The sequence below is a fragment of the Thalassophryne amazonica genome, chromosome 4 (assembly GCF_902500255.1).
Source record: "Thalassophryne amazonica chromosome 4, fThaAma1.1, whole genome shotgun sequence".
Lineage (NCBI taxonomy): Eukaryota > Metazoa > Chordata > Actinopteri > Batrachoidiformes > Batrachoididae > Thalassophryne > Thalassophryne amazonica.
This window is the reverse complement of record NC_047106.1, coordinates 28,345,210-28,359,338: the sequence shown is the minus strand read 5'-3', so window position 1 is coordinate 28,359,338 and position 14,129 is coordinate 28,345,210. Positions and strand designations below refer to the sequence as shown.

The window sequence follows — 14,129 nt, the reverse complement described above, 5'->3', positions numbered from 1 at the left end:
CCCTAGGAACTACAAGAAAGCCCGCAGTCTGAGAGCGAAGCGCTCTAATGGGGTAATATGGTACTACGAGGTCCCTAAGATAAGATGGGACCTGATTATTCAAAACCTTATAAGTAAGAAGAAGAATTTTAAATTCTATTCTAGAATTAACAGGAAGCCAATGAAGAGAGGCCAATACGGGTGAGATATGTTCTCTCCTGCTAGTCCCCGTCAGTACTCTAGCTGCAGCATTCTGAACCAACTGAAGGCTTTTTAGGGAACTTTTAGGACAACCTGATAATAATGAATTACAATAGTCCAGCCTAGAGGAAATAAATGCATGAATTAGTTTTTCAGCATCACTCTGAGACAAGACCTTTCTGATTTTAGAGATATTGCGTAAATGCAAAAAGGCAGTCCTACATATTTGTTTAATATGCGCTTTGAATGACATATCCTGATCAAAAATGACTCCAAGATTTCTCACAGTATTACTAGAGATCAGGGAAATGCCATCCAGAGTAACGATCTGGTTAGACACCATGCTTCTAAGATTTGTGGGGCCAAGTACAATAACTTCAGTTTTATCTGAGTTTAAAAGCAGGAAATTAGAGGTCATCCATGTCTTTATGTCTGTAAGACAATCCTGCAGTTTAGCTAATTGGTGCGTATCCTCTGGCTTCATGGATAGATAAAGCTGGGTATCATCTGCGTAACAATGAAAATTTAAGCAATACCGTCTAATAATACTGCCCAAGGGAAGCATGTATAAAGTGAATAAAATTGGTCCTAGCACAGAACCTTGTGGAACTCCATAATTAACTTTAGTCTGTGAAGAAGATTCCCCATTTACATGAACAAACTGTAATCTATTAGACAAATATGATTCAAACCACCGCAGCGCAGTGCCTTTAATACCTATGACATGCTCTAATCTCTGTAATAAAATTTTATGGTCAACAGTATCAAAAGCAGCACTGAGGTCCAACAGAACAAGCACAGAGATAAGTCCACTGTCCGAAGCCATAAGAAGATCATTTGTAACCTTCACTAATGCTGTTTCTGTACTATGATAAATTCTAAAACCTGACTGAAACTCTTCAAATAGACCATTCCTCTGCAGGTGATCAGTTAGCTGTTTTACAACTACCCTCTCAAGAATCTTTGAGAGAAAAGGAAGGTTGGAGATTGGCCTATAATTAGCTAAGATAGCTGGGTCAAGTGATGGCTTTTAAGGAATGGTTTAATTACAGCCACCTTAAAAGCCTGTGGTACATAACCAACTAACAAAGATAGATTGATCATATTTAAGATCGAAGCATTAAATAATGGTAGGGCTTCCTTGAGCAGTCTGGCAGGAATGGGGTCTAATAAACATGTTGATGGTTTGGATGAAGTAACTAATGAAAATAACTCAGACAGAACAATCGGAGAGAAAGAGTCTAACCAAATACCGGCATCACTGAAAGCAGCCAAAGATAACGATACATCTTTGGGATGGTTATGAGTAATTTTTTCTCTAATAGTCAAAATTTTGTTAGCAAAGAAAGTCATGAAGTCATTACTAGTTAAAGTTAATGGAATACTCAGCTCAATAGAGCTCTGACTCTTTGTCAGCCTGGCTACAGTGCTGAAAAGAAACCTGGGGTTATTCTTATTTTCTTCAATTAGTGATGAGTAGAAAGATGTCCTAGCTTTACGGAGGGCTTTTTTATAGAGCAACAAACTCTTTTTCCAGGCTAAGTGAAGATCTTCTAAATTAGTGAGACGCCATTTCCTCTCCAACTTACGGGTTATCTGCTTTAAGCTACGAGTTTGTGAGTTATACCACGGAGTCAGGCACTTCTGATTTAAAGCTCTCTTTTTTAGAGGAGCTACAGCATCCAAAGTTGTCTTCAAAGAGGATGTAAAACTATTGACGAGATACTCTAACTCCCTTACAGAGTTTAGGTAGCTACTCTGCTCTGTGTTGGTATATGACATTAGAGAACATAAAGAAGGAATCATATCCTTAAACCTAGTTACAGCACTTTCTGAAAGACTTCTAGTGTAATGAAACTTATTCCCCACTGCAGGGTAGTCCATCAGGGTAAATGTAAATGTTATTAAAAAAATATGTTTGTTTTGTTTGCAGATGACGTGATCTGTAGTGAGATGAGAGAGCAGGTTAAAATGAGCCTGGTGAGGTGGTGATATGCTCTGGAGAGAAGGGGAATGAAAGTCAGCAAGACTGTGTACATGTGTGTGAATGAGAGGGAGCCCAGTGGAAAAGTGTGGTTAAAGGCGTAGAGGTGGTGAACGTAAATGAGATTAAAAACTTAGGCTCAACTATCCAAAGTAATGGAGAGTGTGGTAGAAAGGTGATGAAGAGAGTGCAGGCAGGATGGAGTGGGTGGAGAAAGGTGACAGGAGTGATTTGTGACTGAAGAATATCAGCAAGAGTGAAGGGGAAAGTTTACAAGACAGTAGTGAGACCAGCTATGTTGTTCGGCTTAGAGACGGCGGCACTAACAAAAAGACAAGTGGCAGAGTTGAAGATGTAATTTTCTTTGGGAGTGATGAGAATGGACAGAATTAGGAATTAATATGTCAGAGAGACAGCTCAGGTAAGAGGTGTTTGGAGCCAAAGTCAGAGAGGCGAGACTGCGATGGTTTGGACATGTGCAGAGGAGGGACAGAGGGTATATACAGAGAAGGATGCTGAGGATGGAGCCAACAGTTAGGAGGAGACGAGGGAGGCCAAAGAGGAGGTTCATGGATGTCCTGATGGAGGACATGCGGGTGGTTGCAAGAGGAAGAGGAAGCTGTAGAAGACAGAGTGATATGGAAATGCATTTTCTGTGGTGACCCCTAATGGGGGCAACCATAATAATAATAATTAGAGGTTTATTTCTATATCATTTAATTGTTTTAAATTCAGCTTGGTCGTGTTTATAAGCCGTGTATGTGCATCATGACCCCTTATGTAAAACATATCTGAATACTGCACTGTGTAAATAGCAGAAACGCACTGCGCTTTACTTTCAGTTGAGTATTTGCTGGTCTGTTGTATAATTTGCCAGCACTGCACCTGACCATACCGTATTTTTAGAACAAAGAGTGCACATATGAGCACAAGTACATTTTTTTCAGTTGGAATGTTGGACTAAAACTGCTTTGCACCAGATCTAAGATAGGGCCAAAAAATGTTGAGTCACGATGTTTTACTTGTCAACTGAATTTCACATTATTTGGTGAAAAATTTGAAAAATGAAACGAGCCAGTGCCACTGAATTTTGCGCACTAATCCATGATTCCCGTTGATACTGTTACTCCTGTTTGGATCTATGCTCCAGTAAGATATCGAAACATTCAATCTGTTGCTCGTGACTGAGCTGCTGATGACAAAGTGGTGAAACTGCTGCTGATTTATCTAAAATAATCATTTTTGTGATTAAATTAACTTTGCAGTTGCAACAGATGGATTAAAATCAGATCCTTTGCTTTATTTCACTTTTGTTTTTTTTAACAATAGTGTAGGTTTTGTCAGTTTTCTGAACACTTTGGTGGAATAATGACCAGAGTGTTCAGGTGTGGTTTGTCCTGATTTAGACAGCGCATAGCTTCTGGCCTCACAGCTGCTTTCTGGTGTTGAACCCGCCTTACTTTCAGCCATCGATTTCTTTTTACTCACTAGATGGAGGACGGGGGCGATCCGCTCATTCGCTGGCTGTTGCCAGAGCGCCGCCATCTTGGTTAGCGTCTAACAACCAGACATAAATAGAAATCAATGGGCATGATCAATGTTTTCTAGAGAGTTTCACCATAAATCTGCATTTTCCATGCTATTACTGTGCTGTGACATTTATTCAAACTCAGTCCCATATTTGTACAGCCACTATTTGTCAAAACAAATACAGAAGAGAATCAGACTATTTCTATAATAGACTTGAATGAATCTGTTAGTCCTAGTCCAGATGTTGTGAAGCAAGATAGAAAATAATACCATCAGTTAGTCAAACACACGATGTCTGCCATGACATGAGATACTCGTCTGATCTTTAATTAATTTCATTATGAGGTTAAGTTAAAGATGGGAAAGAATCAGGGGTGAAAGTAAGAGCTTTGCATGCTCGCATCAGAAATCTGTTGAAGTTGAAGTTGAAAGAAATCTGAAAACACTACACTAGAATATGAAGTATATCATAAAGAAATTAATGTCATTTGTGTATATTCTTATATTAGTAGAATTTACAATGTCAAAGCGACTGTCATGTGACCCACCAAATTGAGGGAAAAAGCATTTCCATTCTATGAATTTGCTCTTACAGAATATCTCAGGATGGAAAACCTGATGTGAAGAAAAAACCACAGGCTAATTAAAAAGGGATAAAACTAAGGTCTGTTAGAAAAGTATCCAACCTTTTTATTTTTTTCAAAAACCATATGGATTTGAATCACGTGTGATTGCATCAGACAAGCTTGAACCTTCGTGCGCATGCGTGAGTTTTTTCACGCCTGTCGGTTGCGTCATTTGCCTGTGAGCAGGCTTTGTGTGAGCACTGGTCCACCCTCTCGTTGTTTTTTTATTGCGAATAAATCTCTGAATGATTTGGAGCTTTTCTGCATCAATTTTTTTCCAGAAACTGTGAGAGACCTCCAGGTGGACACCGTTCGGAAAATTAATATGGCTTTCAGGGACGATTTTATGGGGATTATACAGATTAAGGAGTGTTACTGCCGCTTTAAGGACGGCCCACAACTGCTGAGAGCGCGGCGCGCTCCCAGCGCCGATCGACATGCTCAGACCCCGCTGAAACAACCAGATCATTTCCAACGTGAAGGCTTTGTTGATCCGGGACCTCGTCTGACTTTCACAAAAAGGCAGAAGTCGTGGACATCAGCACTTTTTCGGCAGATTCCACTGTTACAGGAGATTTTTTCATGGAAAGAAAAGCGGAGGGACACGCCACGGAGCCGTTCATTACACGGCACAAAACCACCTCCGTGTTGGTCCCACAGGACGGCTTTCAGGTGGATTTCAGATGGATTCCGGTTGCTTTTCAGTCGTGTGATTATCCGATTGTGATTGTGCATGAGCTGGACATGCCCCAACATGTCCCGGAAGGCTTCATCACGGCGTTGCTTTGCGTCATGCGGCTCCACCGCGACGCACGGAATTCCGCTACTCTTTCCATGACAAAAACTCCTGTAATAGTGGAATGTGCCATTAATTTCTAAACTGGACGCTGTCTTGATCCGGTATGTCATCTGAATAGCACAGGAATTGTGAAAAGATGTGGACATCAGCACTTTTTCAGCACATTAAGACAGACGTGCGGAGGAGTTCCGCGTGGCGTGGTGGAGCCACATGGAGCAAAGCAAAGCAAAGCCTGCTCACAGGCGAATGACGCAACCGACAGGCGTGAAAAAACTCACACCTGTCGGATACTTTTCTAACAGACCTCGTATACCCCGTCACACATAGGCAGAATCACGCAGAATGGCGTCAGAATGACAAATCAGCGCACATCCGAAAAGTGTCAGATTTCCGTTCCAAAATGTTCTGACAGCCATCTGCGGAAGTCCACACAGTTAGTCAAAATCAGCCAAGGGCCCTGAGTGTGATGCACATGTTCAAAATCCTCCGGGTGCAGTCGACATGGGACACCTATCCGACGGCGGTCCATGTGCAATCTGAGGACCATCTGTCCGCAATTTACATATTCCGATGGCGGAAAAACGGGATCCGAAATGATTTGAGTGTATACGAGGGAACCTCAAGATGGATCTGGCACAGCAAAGCCTGCCGATATGATCTATACATGTCCCACGTGTAATAATGTCCACCCCCCACCGGAGTGCAAAGGAGCTGTTTATATGTATGTGACACGCTTCATCATGATGAGAATTATGAATTATTATCATGTACAGTGAAGGTGAACAGCAGCTATCAAACCAAAAGCACCACGCACACAGTGGTGCATACCGCATATCTGAACAGGCTGTTATATCCACAATTGACCTTACAGTACAGATATTTGTCCATTAGGTTCCATGGGCGATGTAAATAAAGCGACTATTGTCTCCATCATAACTGTATATAACACATCAGCTGGGCATCTCCGTGGTGCGCAGTAACGTGTCAGTGCACGCTTCAGGCTCGGAGCTGAACAGATCTCATCGCTGTAATATATGATCAACTTCTAACTCTGTAGGAGATATGACATGGAACTGTTGTGCCAGGCCCTGACAGCATTAATAAACATGAATCTCACCTCCAGCAGAGGTCCAGGAGTGTTTCACAGCATGGATGTGGACGTGGAGCCGGACAGCCTGTGGTTAAAATCCACAGGCTAAAAATAAAATAAAAAATAAATAAATCCCATGTGATAATCCAACCATCGTGGTGTCCAGAGTTGTGTTGTGCTGCTGAAGTGAGCAAAAAAGAAAAAAGAAATTAAAGTTCCATGGAAAGGCTCCATCGGAAGCATGGGATAGCATGGCCCACTGCCAGCAAACTTTCAGCGAAGCTGTCCAGTGCCACGTGCATGCACGTGCACCCCAACGGCAGGCTTACTGGCTCATGCAGTGTTATGCATACACGCACACATACACACACAGACACATGGCTGAGTGATAATTGCAGCTCCACACATGTGCCACTCACTTGTATGCACATGCCTGTGAGGAACACAGCGCTGCCTCCCACTCTAGGCTCGTATTTGCCTCCAGATGTTTGGACATTGGGCAGTCTTCAATGCCTTTTATGGCAACCCAGTCTCATGACAAGTCGTGATTCAGCAGCACAAAATATACATTCATCTATTGGTTCATGATATTGTGATGAAAAGCACCTCATTTTTGTCACGGCAGCACGAATTCTTTCTAATTCATTCCGTGATGGCTGCACGAAATTAAAAGTGAAGCGGGAGGGTTGGGTGGTTATGGTTAGGGTGGGGGGAAAGAGTAGGATTAGGTTATGGTTAAGGTTAGGGTTGGGGGTAGGAGTAGGGTTAGTAATAGTGAGTAAAAAAAAAACCCTGTCACGAGAATTTGACTCATTTCGTCACGGGAGCACGTAAAAAAAATGTGACACTGGGCTGTTCATGGCCATCTGGCAGCAGTCTGTGTCATCTACCTGTTGTCTACATGCACTTTGGATGCCATCGTGTAGGTGTGAACGAGGTAATCTGGATGCGTTCTGACACTGCTGACCACACCTCTTTTCTTCTCGACTGCATCGGATTATGGCAATATTTGCTATGTCGGGCTGGTTCCTGCACATTCTTACTATGTGTGACGGGGGATTTATGAATGTGAGACTTCTAATTGAATAGGGTGATATTACTCACAACAAAGCATTCAGGCAGTAAAACTAAAGTCACTACTTTACAGAATACAGATCAACACAAATATAACTCATTTTCTAACTTTTATTCAGCAATTTTAGTCATTTCCCCACATCACTAATATTACATATAATACACACTTATGAAAGCCCACTCCACAAAGCTTGTTGCTGCACCAGAACGTTGCACAAAATGGCATTTTTAGATCATTTTATCCTAAGGATAAGTCAGTGAATCATCTATTTCTATTTAATCTAATACCTAAAGACACATAATGCTAAGCAAGATGGCGGCTGCCTGGTAACAGCTCACAGACTGCATCCACCATCTAGTGGATTAAATAAAAATCGATGCTTTCAGCTTTTGGCCAAACTGAGACACTTGTGTTGTTGCAGGGGTCTCCTCTGGTGATCAAGTTCAGGAAAGACTTAACAAAGCACCAATGAGGTGAAGTCATCCTGCACCACGCTGTGGAGGTGGAGCAGAACGGACCGCTCGGCGACAGAATCAACCAAAGTTCATCTTCGGCTTTGGCTTAGACTTTTGACTGGGTGTAAAAGAGAGTGACCTCGTGACCACTCTGTGTATTATTGGCATTTATCTCTCCCTAGTATTTTTGTTTAAATGAATTTTCCCAGAGCACAAATATGACTGTGGGGAAAAAAAACACGCTTCTCCAAAAACAGAAATTTGGAGATTTTAGTTATTTTAATATGGATGATTGTGTATTTTGAGAATATGAAATGTAATTTCCAACAGTAATGTTTTCCAGTAGAAAAATAAAAGTGGGAGAACGTTTGCACCTCACATTAGCATTGAACACTTTGGCTGATGTCGTGCACTCGTGTTTTGAGGAAATAATGCTGCTTCATGTCATTTTTTAATTAATCCATCACAATTCACGGTACTGCATATAAATCATATCACAGCTAAACAGTGTGTATACATAGGGGAAACTGGGGCACGGTGAACCAAGGGGCACAGTGAATCTGTAGCTATATCTGCAAAACTACATATATATTTGCAACAGTTATGCCATATTTTTATGCATAAAGACATCCCCCTTATAAATTACTGTTTTGTTTTTGGATACATTAAGGATAAAACTAAGTGGCAAGTGAATTCAGTTTTTTCCTATCAAAAGGAAATTTTGTGGATGTTATTGTCTTTGTATTTATTTCTCACAACAGAGGAAAGGTGGTCAAAAAAAATTATTAGTTAGAAGACTACCCCATCCAACTAATGAGCATGTGTTATGTCTTCTCCAGACTATCTGCTATTTGATAACATGACTCGTGTGTGACATGTACCCGGGGGACAGTGAATCAGTCTCGAAAGTGATTTTCTAAGCCCCAGTATCAAGTGGATGACAAATATTACTTGTTGAAGCTTATACATTCATTTTTCCATGAATTATTTCTATAATTTGTGTATATAAACAACTGCTTTCACGTTTGAACAGATATTATGAGAGTTGTATTTATAATACAGTAGTTTCTAAAGGACTTATATCACTATATAAGACACTCACACATTACATAGCTGGTTTGCTGGATTATAGTTTTGTATATGCATCAGCATATATTTAATAATTTTGAAGAAATCTTTCTAATCATGTGTTTTTTCATTATATTCTAAGTTGATTCACTGTGCCCCGGACACTAATTCACGGGGCACAGTGAATCAAAAAATTTAAAATCGATTTTAAACACCTGTAAATTACACTTGTGGAGACATAAATAACACAGCCTTATAAACAATAGCTTGCTGTATTAAATCCACATTAGAATGACCTAAACCTATGCATAATGTGTTTATGCTGCCACAAAACAATGTTTCTGATCCACTGTTGCCTGGCTTCCCCTATATACAGGGTGTCCCAAAAATAAAGCCATAGAAAATCTACACACTTTTGGATACTGATATCTGTCATATGTCATCTTGACATATATCTGTCATATGTCATCTTGAAGCATGTCTCAGGGAATTTTATCTCTGGTGTTCATTTCTAATTTCAGCTCAGTTTCTAAGAGTTTTGGCATTTACAAGATGTGCTCAATATGTGCACCACAGCGGTTCAGACATTCATTCAACCTGACTTCAAAGCTTTCAATATCAGTTTGGAACTTCTTTACAATCGTATATATTGCTTTTCTGTCTGGAGCTTTTCTAACTGCAGAATGACATTGATGTTGTCGTTGGGTTTGAACAATCGATTTGGTTTCAAAGTACAGTAGAATTCCACCAGTTTCCCTTTTTGCTCAACTGTAAGTGACATCCTCATTGGATCAGTCTGAAACTATATCAGAAGAAATTCTTCACATATATCTTGATGTCTGAAAAAAGAAAAGAAAACAACAACAACTACAACAACAAAAAAACAGAATTCAGATTAGCCATTGCAGAATTAAAGTCAAATGATTATGTGGAACTTTTTTGGGACACCCTGTACTCCTATGGCACTGTGCAAAAATCTAAGCTGTGCGAAAAATTCTAAATAAATGAATAATAACAAGTGCTAAGCATGAAAGAATAAATATATGACATTGTGCAGAACATCATGTTCAATATTTAATAATTATTGTTGTGTTTATTGTTTTTGTAGACTCATACACTGGACTGTAAACTATTTATTAATATGAATTAATATTACCTTCTTTAATATACCACTTTTTAACAGAAGACAAAATTCCTTAATATATATATACACATACAGTGGGGAAAATAAGTATTTGACCCCCTGTCAGTTTTTCAGGTTTTCCCACCTACAAAGAATTGAGAGGTCTGTAATTTTTATTGTAGGTACACTTCAACTGTGAGAGACAGAATCTAAAATAAAATCCAGAAAATCACATTGTATGATTTTTAAAAAATAATTAATTCGCATTTTATTGCATAAAATAAGTATTTGACCCCTACCAACCAGCAAGAATTCTGGCTCTCATAGACCTGTTAACCTCTTAAATTTCTTATTCTGCACTCTTTACCTGTATTAATTGCACGTGTTTGAACTTGTTACCTGTATAAAAGACACCTGTTCACACACTCAGTCAATCACAGTCCAACCTGTCCACCATCCAAGACCAAAGAGCTGTCTAAGGACACCAGGGACAAAACTGTAGACCTGCACAAGGCTGGGATGGACTACAGCACAACAGGCAAGCAGCTTGGTGAGAAGACAACAACTGTTGGTGTAATTATAAGAAAATGGAAGAAACACAAGATGACTCTCAATTTCCCACAGTGTGGGATTCCATGCAAGATCTCACTTTGTGGGGTAAGGATGATTCTGAGAAAGCTCAGAACTACACAGGAGGACCTGGTCACAAGGAGGACAATCACAAAGATTACATTAGTAACACATGATGCTGTCATGGTTTAAAATCCTGCAGGGCAGCAAGGTCCCCCTGCTCAAGCCAGCACATGTCCAGGCCCATTTGAAGTTCACCAGTGACCATCTGGATGATCCAGAGGAGGCATGGGAGAAGGTCATGTGGTCAGATGAGACCAGAATAGAGCTTTTTGGAATCAACTCCACTTACCATGTTTAGAGGATGAGAACAACCCCAAGAAAACCATCCCAACCGTGAAGCATTGGGGTGGAAACATCATACTCTGGGGGTGCTCTTCTGCAAAGGGGACAGGACGACTGCACCATACTGAAGGGAGGATGGATGGGGTCATGTATTGCGAGATTTTGGCAAACAACCTCCTTCCCTCAGTAAGAGCATTGAAGATGGGTCATGGCTGGGTCTTCCAGCATGACAATGACCCCAAACACACAGCCAGGGCAACTAAGGAGGGGCTCCGTAAGAAGCATTTCAAGGTCCTGGAGTGGCCTCACCAGTCTCCAGACCTGAACTCAATAGAAAATCTTTGGAGGGAGCTGAAACTCCAAACCTGAAAGATTTGGAGAAGATCTGTATGGAGGATTGGACCAAAATCCCTGTTGCAGTGTGTGAAAACTTGGTCATGAACTACAGGAAATGTTTGACCTCTGTAATGGCAGACAAATGTTTCTGTACCAATTGTTAAGCTCTGTTTTTCTAGGGGGTCAAATACTTATTTTATGCAATAAAATGCAAATTATTTAAAAATCATACAATGTGATTTACTGGATTTTTTTTTTTTTTTTTTAGATTCTGTCTTTCACAGTTGAAGTGTACCTACGATAAAAATTACAGACCTCTCCATTCTTTGTAGGTGGGAAAACCTGCAAAACTGACAGGGGGTCAAATACTTTTTTCCCCACTGTGTGTGTGTGTGTGTGTGTGTGTGTGTGTATATATATATATATATATATATATTTCTGATACACTAATGAACCCTCAACCCACCCCAACTTGTTTTTTCTATCACAAAAACAACGGGTTCTTCAGACTTTTTTTTTTTTTTTGCAGTGCTGTATTCCCTGAGTTCTCACCAGTTATTGCAGCTGTACAGCGTCTAAGAAAATGTATATTTTAGAACAGTGTGTTTATCTTCAGATGTCACATCTAGTGATCCCCATGTGTGAGTCTGAGTCAGTAAATAATGGTAAAATCCTGTAAAAAAAAAAATAGTATTAATCAACACTGTTGTGACAACTTTATGTCACAATAGTTCAGTATAAATGTTCCAGCTTCAGTTCCTCTTAAATAAATCCCCTTGTAGCGTGCACGGCCACTCTTTCACCTTCCTCTCAGACCTCTTTATCAAACTTTAGCTTTAGCTTCTTCTAGAGCCTTAAAAGCACCCAAGAATCTTCAGAAGCAACGTCTGGTAAGGGTGCAGTATGTCAATGACACGTTTCCAGCCAGTAGTACAGTTTTGTTATGAGTCAACGTTTGGCCAGTTAGTCAGACACCACGTGGGCCAGTCAATACAAACCAGCCCTGTGGGCGTGTCTCATGCAGCAAACATTAGGACAGATTTTGACTTGTGTAACAAAAGTCAGGCCCGTTCAAGCCCGGTGGGTCACATGTACATTCATGCATCTTTGTTACCTCTGAGAATTGAGCAAAATTCTTTTTTCCAACCGCTGTGTACTATTGTTGCGGTCCTGCAATGAAGACATGAGCGGATCTATGGGGTGGTCTTGAGTGACACAAGCCATTCCCGGAATCTGATTGACCACCTCATTATTGGAACCCTGCAGTCATATTATCTACAAATGAGGGCATCAAGCAGTTGGCGTTTATTGCTTGATGGATGTTTCCGGGGCGTTGGCTAACTAGTGGCTATGTTAGTTAATGCGCCCAGTGTTCAAAATTTAAATTCAAATGTATTAATTTATACAGTACCAATTCACAATGAGATCACCTCAAGGCACTTCACACAACATAATAAAAGCAGAGAAAACTGAATTAAAAACTTAAAAACACAATAAAAAGACAAAACCATAAAAGAAGACAAGAATAAAAACACATCCTAACACAATAAAACTAATGATAAAACAAGGAAAACAAATAAGTCTTTAAACGTGATTTATATCTCCACAGTATCCGACTGTCGTATGTGTGCCGGGAGATCGTTCCACAGAGCTTGGGCACGGTAGGAGAAAGCTCTGTGACCGGCAGACTTTTTATTCACCCTGGGAACACATAAAAGTCCTGCACCCTGCCAATGCAGGACCTAAGCTGGTACATAGTGCCTTACCAGGTCAGACAGATATGGAGGTGCAAGTCCATGAACAATTTTATAAACTATTAAAAGTACCTTAAAATCCGATCTTGCAGTGACTGGAAGCCAGTGCAGGGATGCCAAAATGGATGTAATGTGGTCAAACGTTCTGCTTTGTGTCAAAAGTCTGGCAGCAGCATTTTGAACCAATTGAAGACCCCTAATGCTGGACTGCAGTAAACCAGAAAATAAAGCATTACAATAGTCCAATCTAGAAGAGACAAATGCATGGATCAGGGTCTCAGCATCAGCCATAGACAGGATGGGACGAATCTTCGCTATATTTCGCAAATGGAAGAAAGCACTCCTTGTAATATCTCTAATGTGGAGGTCAAAAGACAACGTAGGATCAAAAATTACCCCAAGATTTCTCACTTTATCCGTATGATGTATAACACATGAACCTAAGCTAAGTGCAAGCTAATCAAATTCATGCAGATACCTCGCTGGACCAAGAACCACAATTTCAGTCTTATCAGAATTTAGAAGTAGGAAGTTACAAGACATCCAAATTCTCACTGATGCAAGGCAATCTTACAAAGATTTTATGTGAATGAGATTACCAGCAGTTATCAGCATGTACAATTGGGTGTCATCAGCCTAGCAATGAAAGGCAATCCCAAAACGCTGCAGTATATTCCCAAGAGATGCTACATAAAAGGAAAAAAAGCAGGAGGTCTAAAACAGATCCCTGCGGAACCCCAAACTTCATGTCCCTAAGATCAGAGGAAGTGCCATTGCACAACACACAGTAAGAACAACTGGTCAGGTATGACGCTAACCATGTAAGGGCAGTTCCAGTAATCCCAAAATGATTCTCCAGCCTATCGAGTAAAATATGATGATCCATGGTATCAAATGCAGCACTAAGATCCAACAGCACCAAGACTGTAGTGGTATCCCAGTCCATTGCTCGCATAAGGTCATTTACAACTTTAGTAAGTGTTGTCTCTGTGTAGTGATATTGTCTAAAAGCAGACTGCAATGGCTCAAAGAGATTATTCTCAGTAAGATAGTCCACGAGCTGTCGCAAAACCACTTTTTCCAGGATTTTAGAATAAAATGATGAATTTGATATCGGCCTATAATTTTTCAATACACTGGGGTTGAGATTGGATTTTTTAAGTAATGGTTTAATCACTGCAGACTTGAAACATT

The 14,129-nt window shown here is 40.3% G+C and overlaps 1 protein-coding gene across 1 annotated transcript in view; it reads left to right on the top strand.

Annotated features, from left to right (window-relative positions):
* Positions 1–8,171, top strand: part of pde9al (phosphodiesterase 9A like) — a 75,613-nt gene extending 67,442 nt beyond the window's left edge. The window contains exon 20 of the mRNA XM_034169304.1: positions 7,706–8,171. The gene's annotated coding sequence lies outside the window, so the exon portion shown is untranslated. The remainder of the gene's footprint in view (positions 1–7,705) is intronic.
* Positions 8,172–14,129: the final 5,958 nt, after the last annotated feature.